At 36.0% G+C, this 21,284-nt stretch overlaps 1 long non-coding RNA gene and 3 other non-coding genes across 4 annotated transcripts; all 4 read right to left on the reverse strand.

Annotated features, from left to right (window-relative positions):
- Nucleotides 1–6,651: 6,651 nt before the first annotated feature.
- LOC127101364 (uncharacterized) lies at nt 6,652–9,902 on the reverse strand. The gene is made up of 2 exons (XR_007794624.1): nt 8,324–9,902; nt 6,652–7,609 (listed from the first exon to the last, which is right to left on the reverse strand). It is a non-coding gene; the product is annotated as an uncharacterized LOC127101364 (long non-coding RNA).
- On the reverse strand, nt 8,827–8,912 carry LOC127109541 (small nucleolar RNA Z196/R39/R59 family). The gene has a single exon (XR_007796816.1). It is a non-coding gene; the product is annotated as a small nucleolar RNA Z196/R39/R59 family (small nucleolar RNA).
- Nucleotides 9,188–9,262, reverse strand: LOC127109540 (small nucleolar RNA Z195/SNORD33/SNORD32 family). Its single transcript, XR_007796815.1, has one exon. It is a non-coding gene; the product is annotated as a small nucleolar RNA Z195/SNORD33/SNORD32 family (small nucleolar RNA).
- LOC127109621 (small nucleolar RNA U31b) lies at nt 9,523–9,601 on the reverse strand. Its single transcript, XR_007796892.1, has one exon. It is a non-coding gene; the product is annotated as a small nucleolar RNA U31b (small nucleolar RNA).
- Nucleotides 9,903–21,284: the final 11,382 nt, after the last annotated feature.

Consider the following 21,284-nt stretch of genomic DNA (forward strand, 5'->3'; position numbering starts at 1 on the left):
TTGTCTCAAGCTTCAAGTCAATAACTGCAGATTTGCTTGATACCCTGTCATATAACTCTAAATGCTCGTCCGAGGCAATAACTTCAATTATCTTCTTCATACCGGTGGCTGTTGCAAAGTTGGCTGAACCACCAGCTGCTGAATCAAGGATTTGTCTTGTTTGAATTCGAAGACCATTGACGAACATTTGCATTTGTTCAGTTCCATCCATGTTGTGAGTAGGACAAGCCACTAGGATTCTCTTGAATCATTTGTAGGCATCTCCTAGTGACTCACCCTCCTTCTGTTTGAAGTTTAGGATCTCATATCTTTTCCACAATGACACAGATGCGGGAAAATACTCTTGCAAGAATGTCGTTTCCATGTGCTCCCATGTAGTGATACTACCAGCAGGTAAGGAATAGAACCACTCTTCAGCCTCATCTGCTAAAGTGAATGGGAACATACGAAGTCAGACTGCTTCTTCACTATGTCCAGGCATTTTCAGTGTTGTGCTCATGGTTAAAAATCTTTGCAAATGCTTGTTGCCATCTTCATTCACTCTTCCAGAGAAGGACCTTCTTTCGAGTTGATTAATGGTGCTGGGATGCAGCTGGAATTGTTCCACAGTAACTGGTTGGTTGACAATTGTCATACGACCACCCGGGGTGTTGGTTCCACCATAGTCACCGAGGAGTCTCTCTGGTGGTGGTGGATTAGCAGTCATGATTTCAGGAACTGTTTCCGTGTCTGAATCCGAATTCTCTGAGTGCACTGAAACAACTTCTTCCTCCGCTTTCTCTGCTAATTCCAGTTTCTTTCTCTTAGCTTGTCGGAGTCGAGCGCGAAGAGTTCTTTCTAGATCTGCGTCAAAAGGAAAATCCGCTGAGGCCTTACCTCGCATAAACAAGTTAGACAAAAATTAGAATTGAATAACAAAATTGTCACAGATAAAATTTTGGTTGGCAAGCAACAAAATTACGATAGAATAGAAATTAAAATATGTAGTTTGGCAATCCCCGGCAACGGCGCCAAAAACTTGATCGGAAAAATAGCAAGTGTACTATTTTTACCGATGTAGTAATAAGGAGTTTTATTTCCAAGTATCGATCTCAAGGATTGCGTAGGAATTACTGATTGTAATTTGATTCTATCAGAACAAAAAGATAATGGTTTGGTTGTTTTGGAATTTATAATAGTAGACACAAAAATAGTAAAAATAATTGATTAAGATAAAAGATGCTAGGGTGAGTGGTTGAGTTAACCGGTTATGAATTCAGTCCCGATTTCCTTAATACATATGATACATTCAATCACCTAACCTCAGGATGTTCTTACTTAAGTCCTTAAGGAAGAAACTATTAAACTACCAATTCTTACTCAAATGTCCATTCAATTAATCATTGGTTTTAATCATACAAAATATCAAGGTTTACGGTGACTTACGAAAGTCACTAGTCCTAGATGATGCATTCATAAACCCAATTGTGTGAAAACCCTACCAATTACAATCCTGTTATTGGAAGTCATAGATTAATTTGTATTTGTCCGATACAAAAGCATAATAACATCACACAATTGAATTGAAATACGTAACAGAGTAATCAAGAAATCATTGGTACAAATTCATAGCATACGATAACATCAGGACCACCCCCTAGCATCAGGGGGTTTAGCCTCTCATAGTACTTAAAGAACTCATAAAGTAAAGATTAGACATTACAAAGAATTAGGAGAGCTTGATCTTCAATGGTTGATACCCTTGAATCTCGCCGTCTTCAAATCCGTCGTATTCGCTATCTTCTCCAATGCAATGCTTTCGTTCCTCTCTGAAAAGGTCCCTTCTTCTTTCTCTTCCAAGCCTTCTTATAGCTTCAGATGACTCTCCTCCAAGCTAAAGGTCCAAACTACCCTTAATGATCAGAATCGGTTCACACAGCAAAAATTAGGTTTTCCAACCTGCGTTCAATCAACACGGCCATGTGGTGGCACACGGGTGGCCGTGTTGTTCTTCAGCATTAATTGTTTTCAGCATCAGTTACAGTGGCAACAACACGGGTCGTGTCCCTACACACGGGTGCCCGTGTTAATGCACTGTTTTAATCAACACGGCCGTGTGGTGGCACACGGGTGGCCGTATTGATCTCTGTTTTCTGCTCCCTCTCTGCTCTGCTTGATCAACAACACGGGCAGTGTTGTGGCACACGGGTGCCCGTGTTGACCTGTTGTTTTCTCATATTTTCGTCCTTCAGAGTGTCCAGAACTTCACCATTCTTGCTTTTAAACCTGTAACAATGACACTACCAAACGAAGCATAAACGAGATCTTTTTGACATAAACTCATAATCGAATGCAATGCAATACCATACCAACTAAACATGCTAATTGACTCAAATGCAATTAAAAACAAACATAAATCTTACCAAGGTGATGAAAATATGTCGGATTAGCGGCCGGAATTCAATGGAAATGGTGACCGATCAGATTGATAGGGGTTTTGAAGTACCCTTGATCTGCCTCTATATTTTCCATAATACCATCTGGACGCCGAATAATTATCCTCTGGTGCATTGAGGATGGGACAGCTCTGACCCCATGTATCCACTCCCTTCCAAGCAACAAATTATAGTTAGCCTTCGTTTCTACAATCATAAACATTGTGGATCTTGTGACCGTTCCTACGGTTAACTCGACTTGGATGACACCAAGGATGGAACCTACTTTACCTTCTTAATTGGTAAGCATCATATTATGAGGTTTGGCATCAGTGTCATACTTGCCAATTTTCCTCAGCATGTGATGAGGAATCAAGTTCATAGTCGCACCACAATCCACCAATATTTTGTTAATGGGGACATCTTCGACATTTCCAGTAATTAAGAGAGGCTTAAGATGATTCTTCATAGCCTCATTGGGTCTTTCGAAGAAGGCATTTTGCTCTTCAACGCAGCCATTATTCATCACGTAGTAGCATATTGGCTTATGAGTATCCATTTCTCTCTTCGTGATGATGTCGATATCTTCGACCTCTATGATCCGATCGAATTCTTTGGGCATCACAGACACCACACCGACTAAAATATATAGGGAAGCCTCAGATCCTGAGTCAAAATTATCAGTCAACATTTCATCTTCAGCAGCCACTTGATTATATCTTTCTCTGACCGCTTCTCTTGGATCATTGAATTTTCTTTTGACGAAGCTTGAGTCTTCCCTTGGCTTCCCAGGTACGTTGGTGCTAAACTCAACTTTGTCTTTCTCACCATCATCTCTTTGGGCTTTCCTTCTCCTCTGCTCCCTCCTCCATTGAGACCTTGTCATAGGGTTTTTCCCGTTATAGTTTTCAGACACATGGGAGGTTCTTTTGTCAACCAGAAATTCCCTACGGTAAGCTAATGACGAACCCATTTCGACTTCGAAGCTCTGCCATTTCCCTGACCGTGTTTCCTGCCATCAACTGGCTTGGCCCACTTGCTATTTGAAGCTTCAGCACTAGGTTTGAAGGAAATGGGCTTAGTAGTCGGCCCTATTCGCTTGGCTTCACCAAGTTTCACCATTGGTCGTCTTGGATCATAGTATCTCCTGGGATCGAAATCCCTTATGGGATGAGTAGCCTGATGATTTTGAAAATCTTTGAGACCCTCTTGATAATTCACTCTCCTTACCCCTTCGAGATTTTGAGTCACCTTCTTGTCGAACAGATCACTGCACCGAGGGCATAACATGACTTTCGATTGCTTCTTCTAGCACCTTCGGAGGAAGTCAGACAATGTTTTGTCCTCTTTAGGGAAGGTGATCTTGTTATATTCTTCATGTCGACATTCATCATCAACTTCCATGGAGGTTTCCTAGGATACCTCGACCATATTAACCTCCATGTTGACATCTTCAGTGATGTCCAACTTTTGGAATTGTATTTGAAGGCCCTCAGTGGCCTTGTCCATTTGTACGAAACCATCAGTGGTTTCCTTGGTAATTATCATCATCTTAGAACCCTCAGCGTCAGAGACATCAGCGTTGTTGGTGGTGGTATCTCCCACAGCTTTTTGAATGAAGTCATTAAGAGATTTATGCTCGAGGTATTTAGTACCTTAGTCATAACAGGTTCATTGACAAAGTCTTTAGTGACTTCAGTCATGTCGAAATCATCAGTGACCTCGACTATATTCACTTCCTCTGGCTCGGTATAATGGGCATCAGCTACTTGCAGAGGATCGGAGTCGATCTTCATCTGGCTCCCTGTTTTGTCTCCAAATTTGAGTCTCCCTTCTTGGATGGCGTTTTGCACAAGATCCCTGAAAAGAAAATATTGAGACGTTTTATGACCCATAAAATCATGGTATTTGCAAAACCCTTTTTTCTTTCTTTGTTCTAAAGGAGGTACTTTAGCACCCGGGGGTACTATCATTTGACCATCCTTAACTAACAAGTCAAAAATTTCGTCACACTTTGTAACGTCGAAAGTATAAGTTTTCTTGGGAAATTTATCATTCTTCTCTGGTTCAACGGTGTTTTTTCCGTTCGAAGGGGACAAAACTTTACACGCGTACGGTGGCCCTTGCTTCAATTTAGTAAGGTCGATCTCGTTATCGTTGAAGTCTGAAAGTCCATGACAGGACTCTTCATCCTCATTTCTGAAATCGACATAGGCTATCCTTTTACCTTTATTTTCCCTAGCCTTTTCTTCCTTCAAACGTTCTAACTGTCGGACCCTATCAACCAGTTGGGTCATATCTCTTAGATATTGGGTATCTAATTTCTTTCTAATCGAATAGTCAAGGCCCCCAGCGGCCATTTCGACCAGTTCATGCTCTGGCACTTTCGTAAAACATCTAACTTTGACTAATCAAAACCTATTCAGATAGTCATCAATTGGCTCGGTAAACTTTTGTTTGATACTAGTCAATTCCTTCAGACTTATCTTCGTTTGTCCCATGTAAAACTGCTCATGTAACATTCTCTCTAGTTGGTTCCAAGTGTGGATCGAACTTTGGGGCAAGGTGGTAAACCATGTGAATGCATTCTTTGTGAGAGAACTTGGAAAAAACTTTATCCTAAGGCTCTCATTGTTTGATATATCTCCTGCATCAATTAAATATCTAGCCACGTGCTCGACAGTGGATTCAGTGGTATCCCCAGAAAACTTAGTGAATTTGGGGATTTTGGGTATAGGGGGTGCTTCTGCCTGTAAGATATATTATGACAGAGGTGATGTATAATTTGGCCTTCGAAGACCCAAATTTACCCCATTTCGAACCATAATCCTCTTGACCATGGCTGTTAGATTATTATCTGTTGCCAAATCGTTATGTCGAACTTGTTGTATGATATCATTGGAGTTTTGGTTTCTATTTACCATTACTACCCTTGGTTCCCTGGGTATTTATGGTTCGATCCTAGGGGGTACTGCTCCTCCCCCCTGATTCCGCATCTCAGGTTGCAGTTGATTTTGTGGAATCTGGTTGATAGTAAGGTCTTCTTCAAAGGTGGCCTCTTGGTTTTATCTTACCTAATCCCTAAGAGGGTGTCGTTGGGGTTGTGGTACACCTAGGAATTCAGATATTCATGCCACCTGCGTTGTCCTCTGTTGATTCGATTGAGCCGTATTTTGAATTAGAGGATTTAATACGGTGGTCAAGGTTTGGGTCAACATTTGGACCATCTCATGGTTACTTTCGTCCATTTGTTGTCTCCACGCTGCTACGGAGTTATGTGTAAGAGTAGGTAGTTGTGTCTGGTGTCTCAAACTTGGAGATTGGTTAGTTCGACCCATGTTAACCACAGATCCTTGTACTAGAGAGTTAATGTTAACCACTGGTTCTGAGAAAGCAGAACCAGCGTTGTGTAAACTGGCCATCACTGAAGTCGGTATTCCGTATGGTTGTTCTCGACTACCAAATGGTATTGAGAAACCAGGGGGTACCAAAGGCTTGTTGGGAATTTCTCTAATCGGTGGGTGAGTATGTGGAGATCCCCTGGCCCCGATGTAAGTTAAAATCGGTTCAGTATGGGAGATCGAATGCGTAGGCATCGAACTCGCCATAGATGGAACTATTTCAGACACATGCATTGTGGTCGTGCTCACCCCTATCGAAGAAGAAGGGGGCATTATGTTACTGGTCGATGGATTTTGAGAGTTTTGGTTATCTGGCGCATTTACATTTGCCATCCTCGTATGGGATTCTCTCATTGATCGTTGTTCGTTGTTTATGGCTACTTTACCATTCCTTAATAACATACAACGAATCTTTTCCCAAAAAAACGACTTAACAACCAAAACTAAAAAAATTCCAAAACACTAGCACGGTCCTACTAGGCGTGTGAATTTGTTTACTTTGAAAATTAATAAACAACCATTGATCTTCCAAATTTCTAAATTTGGTTACTCGCAAGATCGATCAGATTGATCCTAAAACATGTGTTACCTATTTCTAAAAATGAATTTTAGTAATCATGAACACTTCGCAGTATTCATGGGAGTAATGATTAAAACTTTACGGTAAAAGGCTAATATGAATGAAGTGGCAACAGTAAGTGTTTAAAGCAAAGAATATTAAGACTGTAAAATAACGAAGTAAAAAGAGACTGTTTGAAATAAAGAAGTTAAGAAATGTATTTTTGGAAGAAAAATAAAGATGAATTCAAATTGCTTTAAAATAATTAACAATGGTGTAAACAAACGTACATTCTTTGATTTACAGTTCCTCTTCACATAAGTACTTGGTAAATTTACAAACTTTGTACAATCTTTGACACACACTTGATCTTAAACACTAAGACCCTTTATTTATACTGAATGGAAATAATCGTTTTTTACGGTCCTTCAATCACATCGAGACACATGGCACCTTGCATGGATGTAACTATCCATTATGCTTCATGTGTACCTTTAACAGTTTTTTATAAGAGCAAACTTCCCTCCTTTATTTGAATTTTGAATCCCCAATCGAAAACTATCTTTAACCAATTTAAGAAATATTTCTGAAGTCTCAATTGCACGTTAACTCTTATTACCCTTATCCAGTCAACACATGTATTTGGTCGAACATCTCCTCATGATCCAAACATCTCTACATGGCACCTTGCATGGATGTAACTATCCATTATGCTTCATGTGTACCTTTAACAGTTTTTTATAAAAGCAAAGTTCCCTCCTTTATTTGAATTTTGAATCCCCAATCGAAAACTGTCTTTAACCAGTTTAAGAAATATTTCTGAAGTCTCAATTGCACGTTAACTCTTATTACCCTTATCCAATCAACACATGTATTTGGTCGAACATCTCCTCATGATCCAAACATCTCTACATAGGATTCACTTTTTGGTAAAGTGCATGTCAAAATTATGAACTAACAACTCTTAGAACATCTTATGGGTCGCTTTGTGATTTTGATTTAAGAAGTTACACACTTGGTGGCATACCAATAACAATAGATGTTCATTTTCATTGGAGGAAACTAACAATGGAAATTGAGTTAGAAATAGGTGCATATGATGGATCATAAGTGGATATGACTTGTGAAACGGATGAATTGTGGAAACATTTTAGTTAATTAGATGTTGGGAAAAGGACATTAAAAAGTAGGGTTTGTGAACTTGCATACCCAACAATAAGTTCAGTGTCCAGCACCTAGGAAATTAAAAACCAAAGGATGAGTAAAGAAGAAATGAAAATAACCATCAGGATATAATGTTTATAGTATGTTGATAAGTCTTATCAAAGAAGCAACCACAATCAAAGAAACATTTCATTCCTCAATTTCCTAATCATATTAGGCCATACATTGGTTTAGGGTCAATGGTTCGCAGATTTAGGGTCAAGCAAAGATCAAGTTTGTATGACAAATTATTTTGTAATTATTCAGCAGAAATGAGAGAATTTTTAAAGATAGAAAATAATGGTTGACTGAGTTACTTACTAGCAAATTTCTATGATATTATTGTCTTTTTGGACAATCCGTGTATGACTTTTTTTCCTATGACAAATTCACATTCAATAAATGTCTATTTATTACATTGGTTTTAATAGCTAAAATTATTTAATTATTTTGCATAATTCACATTATTAAGTATACATTTTAATTATCGTTATCAAATGAACATGAAAGACGGCTTTCCATTGCCAAAAATCACATTAGATTGGAAGAAGTTCCACTGAAGGACGTCTACAATATTGACAAGTAGTTATGTCTATATTAAAAAAAATATATAATCAAAACATGAATATTATATTATATAAGTTTTAATATGAATTCTAAAATTAACACATAATCAGCAAACTATGAGTCTGCTCTTCAACATTATCCTATCTTAGATAACAATGAATCAATATAGAAACACTAACCCAATTAGGATAAAATGTTCCGGCTTCTTAAATAGGAACTAACACCTCTTTCACAATGGGACAGGACCAATCGAGGATGCAAAACACAATGAACCAATCGATCCTGCTGCACATTTAAAATGTGTCTCAAACTAAACTACAGTCTACAATCTTATCATCAACACCTCATCTTCAAATAACTATAAAAATTAAATTATAAATAAATAAAAAACACCAAAACACTTCTAAAAAAGTTTCAATGTATTAAAAATTGGGTTTTATTTCCCGTCTATGAGTTGTTCTCAAAATAATTTATATTCTGCTTTATGTTGTATTTGATTAAAGATTGATGTGATTATATGTAGCCAAAACACATGAAACTCAACTTTAATGAACTGGAATTTGGGTGCTTTTTCTTTCTATTAAACAAACAAGTTAGATACTTTAATGAACTAGATGAATAGTAGGACGATCAAGGCTAAACACATGAAACATATAAACAATAGAATATAAATAATTTGAACTGCAATCTCAGCCGAAAGATGGTGATTTTTCTTTAATTAATCACAGAAATCATAATAATTTGGAAATTTTTGCATCATGGATTGCACAACTACAAATGACATATTAACCATTTGAACCAACTTTATATAAATAAGATCTTGATGAATAAATGAAATGTAAACAGGAAATTAGTAACAGTAGGCTTGAATTTCGGAAACCCCGAAAACCTCTGTGTCGCAAGTCCTGTAAGAGTTTAGTATATGCCCGTAAAAACGAAATGTCAAGATACAAGACAAAAGTCTATATTCTGGACATCAGATACCATAGGCAATTAACAAAAACTACAATAATAATTAAAATAAAAAAATAGAATTAAACTGCAAGAGATCAGATGGTAGTGCATGTTTGTTTCATCATCTATAACAGAACCGTTGGATAAATATCGTCATTTCTCTTTGCAATTCAAAATAAAAAAGTTTAAAAAAATCATAATTGTTTGTTACATTTGCAAAAGATTCAGATTTGGATTTTGGGATCAGATAGTCGATCTATCACCATGTACGAAATTCATAGTAAGACTGGATGTCACATTAAAAGATTGTATCCTCATATCCCATGAATCAATGAATCAAAGTTGCATAGTGAAAATTGAATAATAATATAAAAGCAGTAACAAAAAATTAATTTCATGAAAAGAAGAATAAAATTGATAAGCAGGATCAGATTAGAAGTCAGTCACCATATTACACCTTTGGTGCAAAGTAAGACTGGGGCGACAATACTATCATCACATCCGTGAAAAATCAAATTCTATAAACATAAGCAAAAAAAATGAATAAAAAGTATACCATCACAATAATCTATTGTTCACTCTATGGTGATTAAAAATTCTTGATCTCTGCTTCGCAATCTTCTTGGTGAGGAGGAGGAGCTCGGCCACTGCTGCCGAGGTAGACTGCTGGTTGTTGAGAACTGAGGGAAGTATGAGAGTATATATATAAGCGTTGTGTCTAGGGTTACTACTAACGGGTGGAACGCGAATTACGCAATGCGCCTATTCTAGGGTTTTTTGGGAGAGCAGTGTAGTCGGGTTGGGCCAAATGGTATAAAGAACAGGTTTGTTATATGTTATCACACACATCAATATTAGGTGGCTATTTGCACCATAAACTTTTTCTAATACAACAACTCTTTTTCTATTTTTTTTTAATAAAATAATAATTATGCTATCAGCACACCGCTAATTGATTAAAATAAAATAATTTTAGAGGTATATGAGTGGGACATATAGAATTAGTGAGATTTATTTAAATTATAATCAATTAAAGGGTGTGATATGAAGTAAGCATTTTGTGAGTATTGTTGTGATATATAATTCAAATCATTAGTTAGTTAGTTATTTAGTGAGTAAGATATCTAAAGTGTGTGTAACTTATTTGTATATAAATACATTAGTGTAATTTATTTTTAATATTTTTTTTAACACACAATTACTTACATTCTCTCCCTCATTCATCCTTATCAAAGTGTTTTAGCACTAACAAATTAGTATCTAGAGTTTTTGGTTCACTTTTTGATCGTAAATTCAAGAATTGCACGTCAGTTATGTACTTCAACGCTTCTGACTTTACACTCATCCAAAGCTTTGCAACTATGATGCTTCTGATGATGATATGCTTTAAAGCCATGTTCTCTCAACAACTCTGAATTGTGTCAAGACTCTGAAGACCAAGATTCTGAAGTTTCTATCAACCAGGTTCTTAATTTTCTCTTATGCATGCTTCATCACTTATATATCAAAAGCCCCTGCATGTTTCTATCTTATTGAATGTTATTTCATACACTAAGTATGAAAATATCACCAATAGAGACACTGCAAATCCTATATTTCATTCTCTAAGAATGACTCATGAAGGCAACGCTTGAGTTAAAGAAATTAAGACATTTGCCTTAATACAAAAGTAGGAAGCTTTCAAGATTGAAGACAATGAAACTGTTGAGAACATGTTCTCAAGGTTTTAGAGTCTTGTTGCATGACTAAAGGTTTTGGACAAAGGTTATTCTACTGCAGATCATATAAATAAAATTATCAAAATCCTACCCAAGAGATGAAGTCCTATGGTAACTACATTGAAGCTTTATAAGGATCTGAACAACACAACTCTAGAAGAACTTGTTAGTTTTTTTAGAAGTCATGAGATAGAGCTTGAAGAGGATGAGCCTCAAAGAAAAGTCAAATTTGTGGCTCTGAAGTCCATGGGAAATTCTGAAAAGACTAAAGCTCTTCAAGCTGAAGAAGATGAAGATTTTAAAGAGGACTCAAATGAAGAATATGAATTGCTTTTCTTTCCAAACGTGTCAATAAACTCTAGAAGAAAAGACAAGGCAAGTTCAGAGGCTCCATAAGGACAGGTGGACGCTCTGAGTCTACATCTGGATAGAAGAAGTCAGGTGCTAGCAATAAAGTTATTTGCTTTGAGTGCAAAGAGCAAGGTCACTACAAGAATGAATGTTCCAACCTGAAGAAAGACGGACCAAAAAAGAAAGACTTCAGAGGGAAGAAGAAGGCTATGATGGCTACTTAGTATGATTTATAATCCTTAGAAGATGACTCTGAGGAAGAGCAAGTTAATATGGCGTTGATGGCATGCATAAAATATCCTACTGAGAATATTCAATCAGAATCAGAGTTAGACTCTAAAAAGGTATTCCCTAACTTATCTCATTTTAAATTAGAATCTTGTCTTTCTGAAATTTTATAAAAGTATCAGAAGGTTCAAAACAAATATAAGGATCTGAAACAAGTCCATGTATCTGAATCTGAATCACATATTAAGCTCAAGAAAGATTTTCCACTCTGAATGAATAGAACTTTATTTTAAAAAATGAAAACCCTGCCCTTCAAAGTAAAAGTTCCAAACTCGAGGAAAAAATTCTTTCAGAAGCTTTTATGGATTTTAAAACTGTCATAAAGAAATATGACAAATCTTTTCAGAAATTTCTTGCTAAAAACATAGATAGAAGCAAGATGGCTTTAATAATTTATGGAATTAGCAAAAATGGAAGAAGAGGAATTGGTTATATGCCCAAAGGAAAACCTATTTCAAACCCTAAGACAAAACCAAAAGCTCTAAACTCCCATTTCTCTTATGGTATACTGAGCATGATAATTATGCACCAAAACCCAAGGGTTCTATGAACTTTGGGATGACTAACAATAAAGGATCCAAAGAGATATTGGTACCTACGGATAAGATAATCTATGTTGCAAACATCCTTAACAACTCAGTTGAAACACCAATCATGGTACATGGACTCTAGATGCTCACGACACATGACGGGAAGAAGACATATGTTCCAAATCTGGAACTTAAGCCAGATGGCTTCGTGGGTTTCAAAGGTGATCAGAAAGGGAAGATCATTGGCTCCGAAACAGATGGTAACAATTCTCTCCCTTCTATTAGTAATGTTTTATTAGTTGAAGGATTAGTGGATAATTTATTGTCCATAAGTCAATTAAGTGACAGTGGTTATGATATAATCTTTGATCAAAAGTCTTGTAAAGTTATTAGTCAAAAGGATGGCTCTATCATTTTCAATGGCAAGGGAAAAAATAAAATTTATAAAATAAGACTTTTTGATCTGAAAAATCAAAATGTAAAATGTCTTATGTCTGTAAATGAAGAGTAATGGGTTTGCTAGAGACGATTGAGCCATGTTAGCATGAGGAAGATTTCTCAGCTAAATAAGCTTAACTTAGTCAGCGGCCTTCCTAATCTGAAGTTTGATTCATATGCTCTTTATGAAGCATGTCATAGAATCAAGTTTTCAAAAAGCTCTTTCAAAGAAAAAAAACGTTATTTCTACCTCTAGGCCTTTAGAACTTATGCACATTAACCTTTTTGGACCAATGAAAAATGATTTTGTCAATGGCAAGAAGTATGGATTAGTCATTATAGATTACTACATCAGATGGACACGGGTTAAGTTTATAAGACACAAGGATGAGTCACATTATGTGTTTTCTACCTTCTGCTCTCGAGTGCAAAACAAGAAAGACTTTAGAATTGTTAAAGTCATAAGTGGCCATGATGGGGAATTTAAAAACAAAGAATTTGAAAAACTTTTTGATGAAAATGACATTTCCCATGATTTCTCTTGCCCTAGAACTACATAACAAAATGGAATTGTAGAGAGGAAGAGTAGGACTTTGCAAGAAATGGCAAGAACCATGATCAATGAGACTAATGTGGCTAAGCACTTTTGGGCATCAATAACCATGAAACATATCACGTTCCTGACTCAATACACATGCAATTTTAGTCTGTTTTTTATATTCATTTCATTTTTTATGTAGTGTTATGTTGGTATTTTATCTTTGTTGCAAGTATTTTCAAGTAGGCGTTGGTACATGAGAAAATGGAGCAAAAATGGCCAAAAATGGAGAAAAAAGACAACTCAGCATGTAGAAGTCAAAAAATGGCGCTCTGGAACTCGTGGTGTTCGCCATAGGGGCATGTCATTCGCCATGACCCTTTCATCAACCACGTCCCCCACGTTGAACTTATGGTGTTCGCCATGAAGCCATGGCATTTGCCATGGGCTTCATGTCCAGAAAAACTGCAACTGACTTGCTCAATCTTCTCCCACTTCACCATGATTTTCTCAACTGCTCCCACACGATTTTAACTGGCTTATGAGCTCTTGGAACATTATATATAGCTTTACTTTCTAGGTTTTTGGGATCCAAGTTTCTTAGTATGAAGTAGACAAATAAATCACTTATTATAAAAGTGTTTAATTGCTCACATTGAGTAATAAACACACCATAGTTTTAAGCTTATGCAAGTTCTATATGTTTGTACTTGGGTCATTCATCGTTTAAGCTTGCCGCCATATTAGTTCCAGAGTTTTATTTACAAGTTTTTCGATTTCCAATTCCCGCATTGTGTTACTTTCAGTACGTATTTTCTTCTTTAATTTTCTGCATCTTACTGTTTTTTTTATATTGTAATTGCTACTTTTAATTGTTCTATTAGTTTGGATTTCCACTCTTTAGATTGTTAAAGTATATTACTAGTACCAATTGAATAAACTCAATTCATTCACATGTACTGTACTGATTTTTGTTGTTTGTATGTATGTTATTACTACTACTTTTTATTATCATTATTATATTATTTTGTATAGAAATTCGTTTTGGCGTGCATATTGAATTTAGTATGAATATTATGTCAAATATGTCCGGTTAAACCGTTTAGGGTCCGAAATATGAGGACAATCGTTCCGACTGGAATTTATAAACTTTATCGGCGCCAACTTTTTGTATTATTTATTTCTCCAGGTTCTAAATTTTTAGTTTTAAAATTAAAAGGTTTTGCGCGAAAGTGAAAACACTCAGATACTGGTCAATAACGCAACAGTGTGAGACCGATATTCGATCAACAAAAAATGGATTTTTAAATTCTAAAAAAGAGCGACATCACTTTAGAAAATTAATAAGGACTTATCAATTTTCAAAAATTATTTCGAAATTGTATCATGTGGAGAGACAACGTGACTTGTACGATTTCAAATCATAACACGGACTTCGCGAAAGTGAACAATGTTTTTAAATAAATATTTTCTCCGAAAAATATTTTAAAGCAAAACGAAGTGCCGACATTTATCTGAGTCCTAAAGGTACACCAAAAATCACATTCCGATCTCTGTTTATTAAATTTTAAAACCAATAGTATTTTAAATTCATTTTCAAAAAAAACTGATTAGCCTTAGATTTACATAGCAACAGTAGATGGCGATAAGATTGATTATTATTCTTTGTGGGTTTGATAACCTTTTATATTACCCTAATATAATTCGTACACTTGCGGAAAGCATCAACGAGAAGGAAAACTTCACATTAAGTTATTGGCGTCATTGTCGGGGAGTAATTTAGTCAATATCGTAATTCTATTGTTGCACCATATAGATTAAGGCACTATTATTTCAATTACTTTAATACTAGATAAATGGATCACCCGAATTTTTTCTACAATCACCATTCTTAGTATTTTGAGGAACTGCAATATTCTCATAAATCCGACCTCTAAATATTAATGAAGAATTTCATTACGACGCAAACTTTCTCTAGGCTAGAATCTATGATTGAGCACTTTGTGGCGACACAAATTCTCCAGAATGAAGAGTTTAAAAAACAAAGTCTCCACAATAATGAAATCCTCGGGCAACTAAAAAGTGTGGTTGATTCCCTCGCGACTCACAACAAGGCACTAGAGACTCAAATATCCCTGCTTGCAGAAACACCTTTAGGACCCTCCCCTAAGAGACATGTGGATGTTGTAACAACCAATAGTGAAAAACAAATCGAAACTCCTAAGGAGAGTGATAATGAGGTTGAGGAGAGTTCTGGAGAGAAAGAAGTAGAGATTGATAAAAATCCACTGACACCACCCGAAAGAGAGGTCGTCATCGAATAAATAGAGAAAAAAGTGTTTTATGTTGTTCCTCATCCATATAACCCACTGATTCTTTTCCTGCAAAGTTTTATGGAAGCTAAGGTAGACTCTCAATCTAAAAAATATGTGGAGGTACGGGAAAATATCCACACCAATGCACATTGGTGTGGGTCCTGCATAAAAAGAGAAAATTAGATGACCATAAAACCAGGGAAATCATTAAAGTTAAAAGGGGAAGGTTGGATTTTGAGGCGGTGGATGAAATAAATAACCCAAACCTAAAAAACTGAATCTCAGGATGGAGCTAGAACCACCACCATAAACTTAGAAGAATGAACCACCCCACATAAGGAAGAAAATAAAAAGTGATGGATATGAGAGATGGTTTGATAAGTGGCCATGGAAACCCGAAGATTATTTTGACCAAGGAATAATTCTCGAAAGAACCACCATGAGTGCTTACATTGAGCTACCGACATTAAAGGAAGCGTTGCGTAGGAGACAACCCACATAAATTTTTCATACTCTTTAAATTTAGTTTCTTTATTTTTAATTTTTATTTAGTATAATCATTTTTTTCTTTATTTAAGCATTTTTATTTTCAGCAAATTTTTATTAAAGACTTAACTTCATACTATCTCAAGTGGGACAAAAGACACAAAAGGGACCCCAAAAAGCACCTAAAATGCACCTTTTAGGTCCATGGCGTCCGCCATGGGCCGCATTAACCTGAACCAACCCATTTAACACTGATGGTGTTCGTCATGGGTTCATGGTGTCCACCATGAACCTTGAACACGCTGAAAACCATTAAGTGTCATCTTTTGCCATTTAAACATCCACCCTCCCATCTTCCACCCACTCACATTCAATTTTTACCATCCACCAAATCACATCAACTTCCCCTCATTTCCAAAACCTTCTAAAAACCTTCAAACTTCCATTATTTTCCCCTTCTCAACTCTATCATACCACTTATATATAAATCCCAAACCTCACAAATCATCCACACCTCTAACTTCCACCACTCTTACTCTCATAAACTTACCTTCTCAACCACCATCTCCCATTTTCAAAAATGGCTCAGAATATAAACTACGTGGGCATTGAATTTTGGGATGCAAAGCAAAAGAAGCGCTACGGCACCTTATTCCACTAATTGATCGTTCCGACCAGGTATGTCGATGACACGTGTCTTCGTGTTTAGGCTTATATAATAGTGTCCACTGGATGTTAGAGAGAGTAAGTTTAACTTATTTTTGTGCGAGAAAAAGACCCCACATATGTGAGGTTAACCTTGGAATTTTTAAGTTCTTTCTCGTACACTACTGAGATTATGATTGCTAACTCTGCAGGGTTGGTTTGTTTTAGAATGTTTCACTTCACTTATGGTGAAGGTGTTGTTCGTGAAACACCTTTAGACACTGATTGGGTATATGAGGTTAGAAATTTTTTGGAACAATTAACTGGTAGTCTTGTTGATAGTTTCGAGGGTAATAATGCGACTCACATCCACAACCCTACCATTAGATATTTTTTCCAAATATTGGCATAAACCATTTTTGGTCGGGATAACACTAATAAAAGAAATGCAAAAGAGTTGTTTATATTCACAATGTCTTTGCACCCACTAGAGTCAATTTTGCCCCCTTTATGTTGGCGCATATGCAAGCAGCTGACACTGCTGAAAAAGGGCATATTTATGTTGGAGGAATGGTTACCTCCATAGCTCGTGAAATAGGCTTAGAAGTCGAGCTTGCCACACTAGATCATCTACCCATACCCTCCTTAGATATTACCTCCTTCCTCTATATGAGGTTGATTAAAACTATGAAGGGCGGCTGATATTCCTTAATGACTAGTAACATATAGGTCCCTAATGTTGTTTTACCTTGCCTGAACTACACGGATATGCATATCATGGCAAATTGGATCTATAATTTAAATGTCGGTGTTGAGGTTGGACCAATGCCCATGTACATTCCTAGAATGACAATGTTATAGGGGACGCTGATGATGAGTATGATCAGGGTGAGCAAGGATCTCTAGTGCATGAACCACCACCATACCATTCCCCTATATTCCTGATCCACCTGCACACGTCTCACCATATTTTTTTGTTTACTTTGCAGGTACTTCTATCAGAGTTGCATGCACTACACTTGATAGCATACTTAATGAGATACGCAGCCAGAATGCCATAGACACTGAGCGTTACAACCTGATATATGTCATGCATCAACAACATACATATATGATGTAACATATCAATCAAATGCAAACATAACAAACTGATATGATGGAGCAGATGGGTCAGATGCAAGTTTTCATAACAAATATGATGGATAATGTACAACTGATCTAGGTTGCCTATGCCTCACTTTTATGGTGTATATGTTACATTAGGGAATCACAAAACACCATGGTTTATAATATTCACCAGATTCATATATCACAGACTACCATGGTAGAGCAGGCCCAACAATGGAAAGCCTTCCAGAACTCCATGGAACACCGCCACCAGGAGATGCTAGAGCATATTCGATTTTCACAAGCGGCTGAAGATCATTATAACAACCAGTTGGATTCCTTATCTGCACGGTTGACTAGCTTGCAAGTTTTGATGGATGGTTGATATGGGCGTGGTGGGTATGATTGAGGTAGGCATGATGGACGAAGTGGTTGGAACCAAGGTGGGGGTCATGGCTGGCACTGATATCTGCATAGACCCCATCCATGTTCTTTATTCCTTTTCCCATTTTCATCAAAACATCGAGGACAATGTTTGATTCGAGTGTGGGAAAGGAACTTTACTGTTTCCTTTTTATTGCTTTTTAGTTAGATTTATTGTTTTTCTAGTTTATTTCATGTTTATTGGGATTTTATTAATTTCTAGTTTTGTTGTTGTTAGTAAAGTCAATGCATGTATTATCGAGTCTTTATGCGTGGTTTATTGATGTTTGTTGATTCTCCCAATTTCTTGAGCCATACCAAAAAAAATTGTTTTCATGGCTTGGAAATTTATTGCATGATTTGAAAGTATATAAGCTACAAATGAAATTAAGGTTAAATTGTGGAGACTTGGGAAAACTGTACAGGATCGGTATCGTTTTAACACCACAAGTCTCCCGAATATGGAAATAGATTTGAGTACTTATTATGTTCATAACCTTGAACTATCATTCTTTAATAGTACTTAAGTAGTTTATCTAGCAATCAATATCATCCTAGGTACACACTACGTAGAAAGTCGATGCAAATAAGTGAATGATCGTAGGCTTAAAAGAATAAGAAAAATGAATAAAATGAAGGTTCCTTCTAAGTTAGACGACTCTCACATGGTCATTTAGCCCAACGATGCCTATGTGATTTAATGATAAGCTTGACCCCGAAAAGTCAAAGTTAGTTGAAAAGTTTGCAGATCTAGAGATCACTTATTCAGGCTTTGAAGGTAAAACTTCATAATCTAAAGATTCTGAAACTATTCAACCAGAAGATGTTAAAGTTCAGACTCCTCTAAGGAAGCATGGACACAGATCCTCACACTCTGAATAATTTATTATGGGAGATAAATATGAACCAAACATAACTAGATCTTCATTTGAACCTTCTGAAGAGATGCTTATGGGTTTGGTGTATCTTATAGAGCCTACATTTGTTGATGAAGCACTTCTGGACACTGAGTGGACTCTGGAAATGAAAGAAGAATTAAATCAATTCTCCAGAAATAATGTGTGAACTCTTGTGGCTAGACCCAAAGGAACTCATGTCATTGGGACAAAGTGGGTATTCAGAAACAAGTTGAATAAACAAGGAAAGATAGTAAGAAATAAGGTCAGACTGGTTGCACAAGGCTATAGTCAGCAATAAGGGATTAACTATACTTAGACCGTTGCACCGGTTTCCAAGTTATAGTCCATTTGTCTCTTAATTTCTTTTGTTGTTAATCATAACATCATCTTGTATCAGATGGATGTTAATAATGCATTTATGAATGGTTACATAACTCAAGAACTGTATGTACACCAACCTCTTGGTTTTGAAAATCATAAAAACCCACATTTTGTTTTCAAACTTAAGAAAGCATTGTATGGTCTGAAACAAGCTCCTAGAGCATGGTATGAAAGACTAAGAAATTTTCTTTTATAAATGATTTTACTATAGGAAAGGTTGATACAACTTTGTATTATAAAATATTCAAAAATGATATCCTTGTTGTTCAAATCTATGTGGACGAAATCATATTTGGTTCTATTAATGCTATTTTCTGAAAGGCATTTGCTAAGTATATGCAGGCAGAATTTGAGATGAGCCTGATGGAATAACTCAAGTTCTCTCTGGTAAATCATATTACTCAAAGTCCAGAAGGAACTTACATCCATCAGAGTAAGTACACCAAGGAACTTTTGAAGAAGTTTGAGATGTCTGAATGTAAGATGTCAAAGACTCGTATGCATCCTACATGTATCCTTTAGAAGGATGAGGTAAGTGATAAGGTAGAGCAAAAGGTATATAGAGGTATAATTGGTCCTATATTATACTTAAATGCTTATATAGACTTGAGATTTTGTTTAATGTATGTTTATGTGTTCGCTTCCAATCAGATCATAGAGAATCCCACTTAACAGTTGTTAAGAGGATCTTCAAGTATCTGAAAGGTATTATTAACCTTGGCTTGTGTTATAGAAAATCAAAAGAGTAAAAGCTAGTGGGTTATTGTGATGTTGATTACGCTTGAGATAGACTTGAAAGAAAAATCACTTATGGGAGTTGTCAGTTTCTAGGAGACAACTTGATCTCATGGTCCAGCAAGAGACAATCAACCATAACACTATCAACTGTTGAAGTTGAATACATTGCAGCTTCTAGATGCAACACTCAGATGCTCTAGATGAAAAGTTAGGTAGTAGATTTTCACATATATTAGATTAATATCTTTATTCTCTGTGATAATATTGTTGTTATTTGTTTATCTAAGAATCTTATTTTACATTCTAGAGCTAAACATTTGGAGATTAAACATCATTTTATACGTGACTATGTTAAAAAGGGGATTTTAAACTTAAAATTTATTGATACAAACCATCAATGACCTGGTATCTTTACAAAACCCCTTGTTGAATATATATTTGTTTTCATTCTGATGGACTTAAAAATGGATTTATGTCCATAGTAAAAAAGATGATTATCTCATAATGTTTAATTTCTTATAATGGTCTATTGAGACTCTGAGATATTTTGAATTTGAACATTTGAGTCTTCTGAAGTGAGAAGGTTTCTTAAGTTCATAAGTGTGCAGTCAGAACTTGTTTAGTCAAATGTTCTATCTTCTGGATATTGAACAATTTTTGCATTAAATAGTTGTCAATTAGTCTTAGTTAGTGGAACAGTTTTAAAGACAATTGTCTTAGAAAATTGAAACGCTTTTGAACGGATGAGTGACACATTGGGTGAATAAATTTCTTGGGATTAAGTAAAATTTCCATGCTTTACCCCTTGTCATATTTGTGCATTATTCAAGATTTTATTCATGATTGCAAAACCCTTATTTAAATCCACTTCACACACTTACGTGACATTCACTTCCTACACTTTATCTCTTTCAAACTTAAAACTCTTCACAACCCAAAAAACTGATCTTCATCATCATCAATGGCACAATCTCAAGAACAAGCTCAAGAACAACAATTTGCTCATCAACAACAACAATAACAAGCTCAACAACAAAAGCAACTTAGAGAATGAATTCAAGAACTTACACTTTCTACTCCGATTGATTAATTAAAAGTTCTTTATTAGTTAATGGTGGATGTGAGAATTTGAAAGCAAATGGTATGACTTAACTGACGGTATTAGAACTCAAACGTTACTTTGAAATTTTCTCAAAGGACCTATTTACGCTGAGTTAGTGAAGCAAATCTGGATATTTGCTTCAGCTACGAATCTTCAAGTAACGTCTTCAATGTTATGGCATAAGATCACCACTTCCGAGAAGTCTATTACTAAGCTTCTCAGTCATG

The sequence above is a fragment of the Lathyrus oleraceus genome, chromosome 7, assembly GCF_024323335.1.
Source record: "Lathyrus oleraceus cultivar Zhongwan6 chromosome 7, CAAS_Psat_ZW6_1.0, whole genome shotgun sequence".
Classification (NCBI taxonomy): domain Eukaryota; kingdom Viridiplantae; phylum Streptophyta; class Magnoliopsida; order Fabales; family Fabaceae; genus Lathyrus; species Lathyrus oleraceus.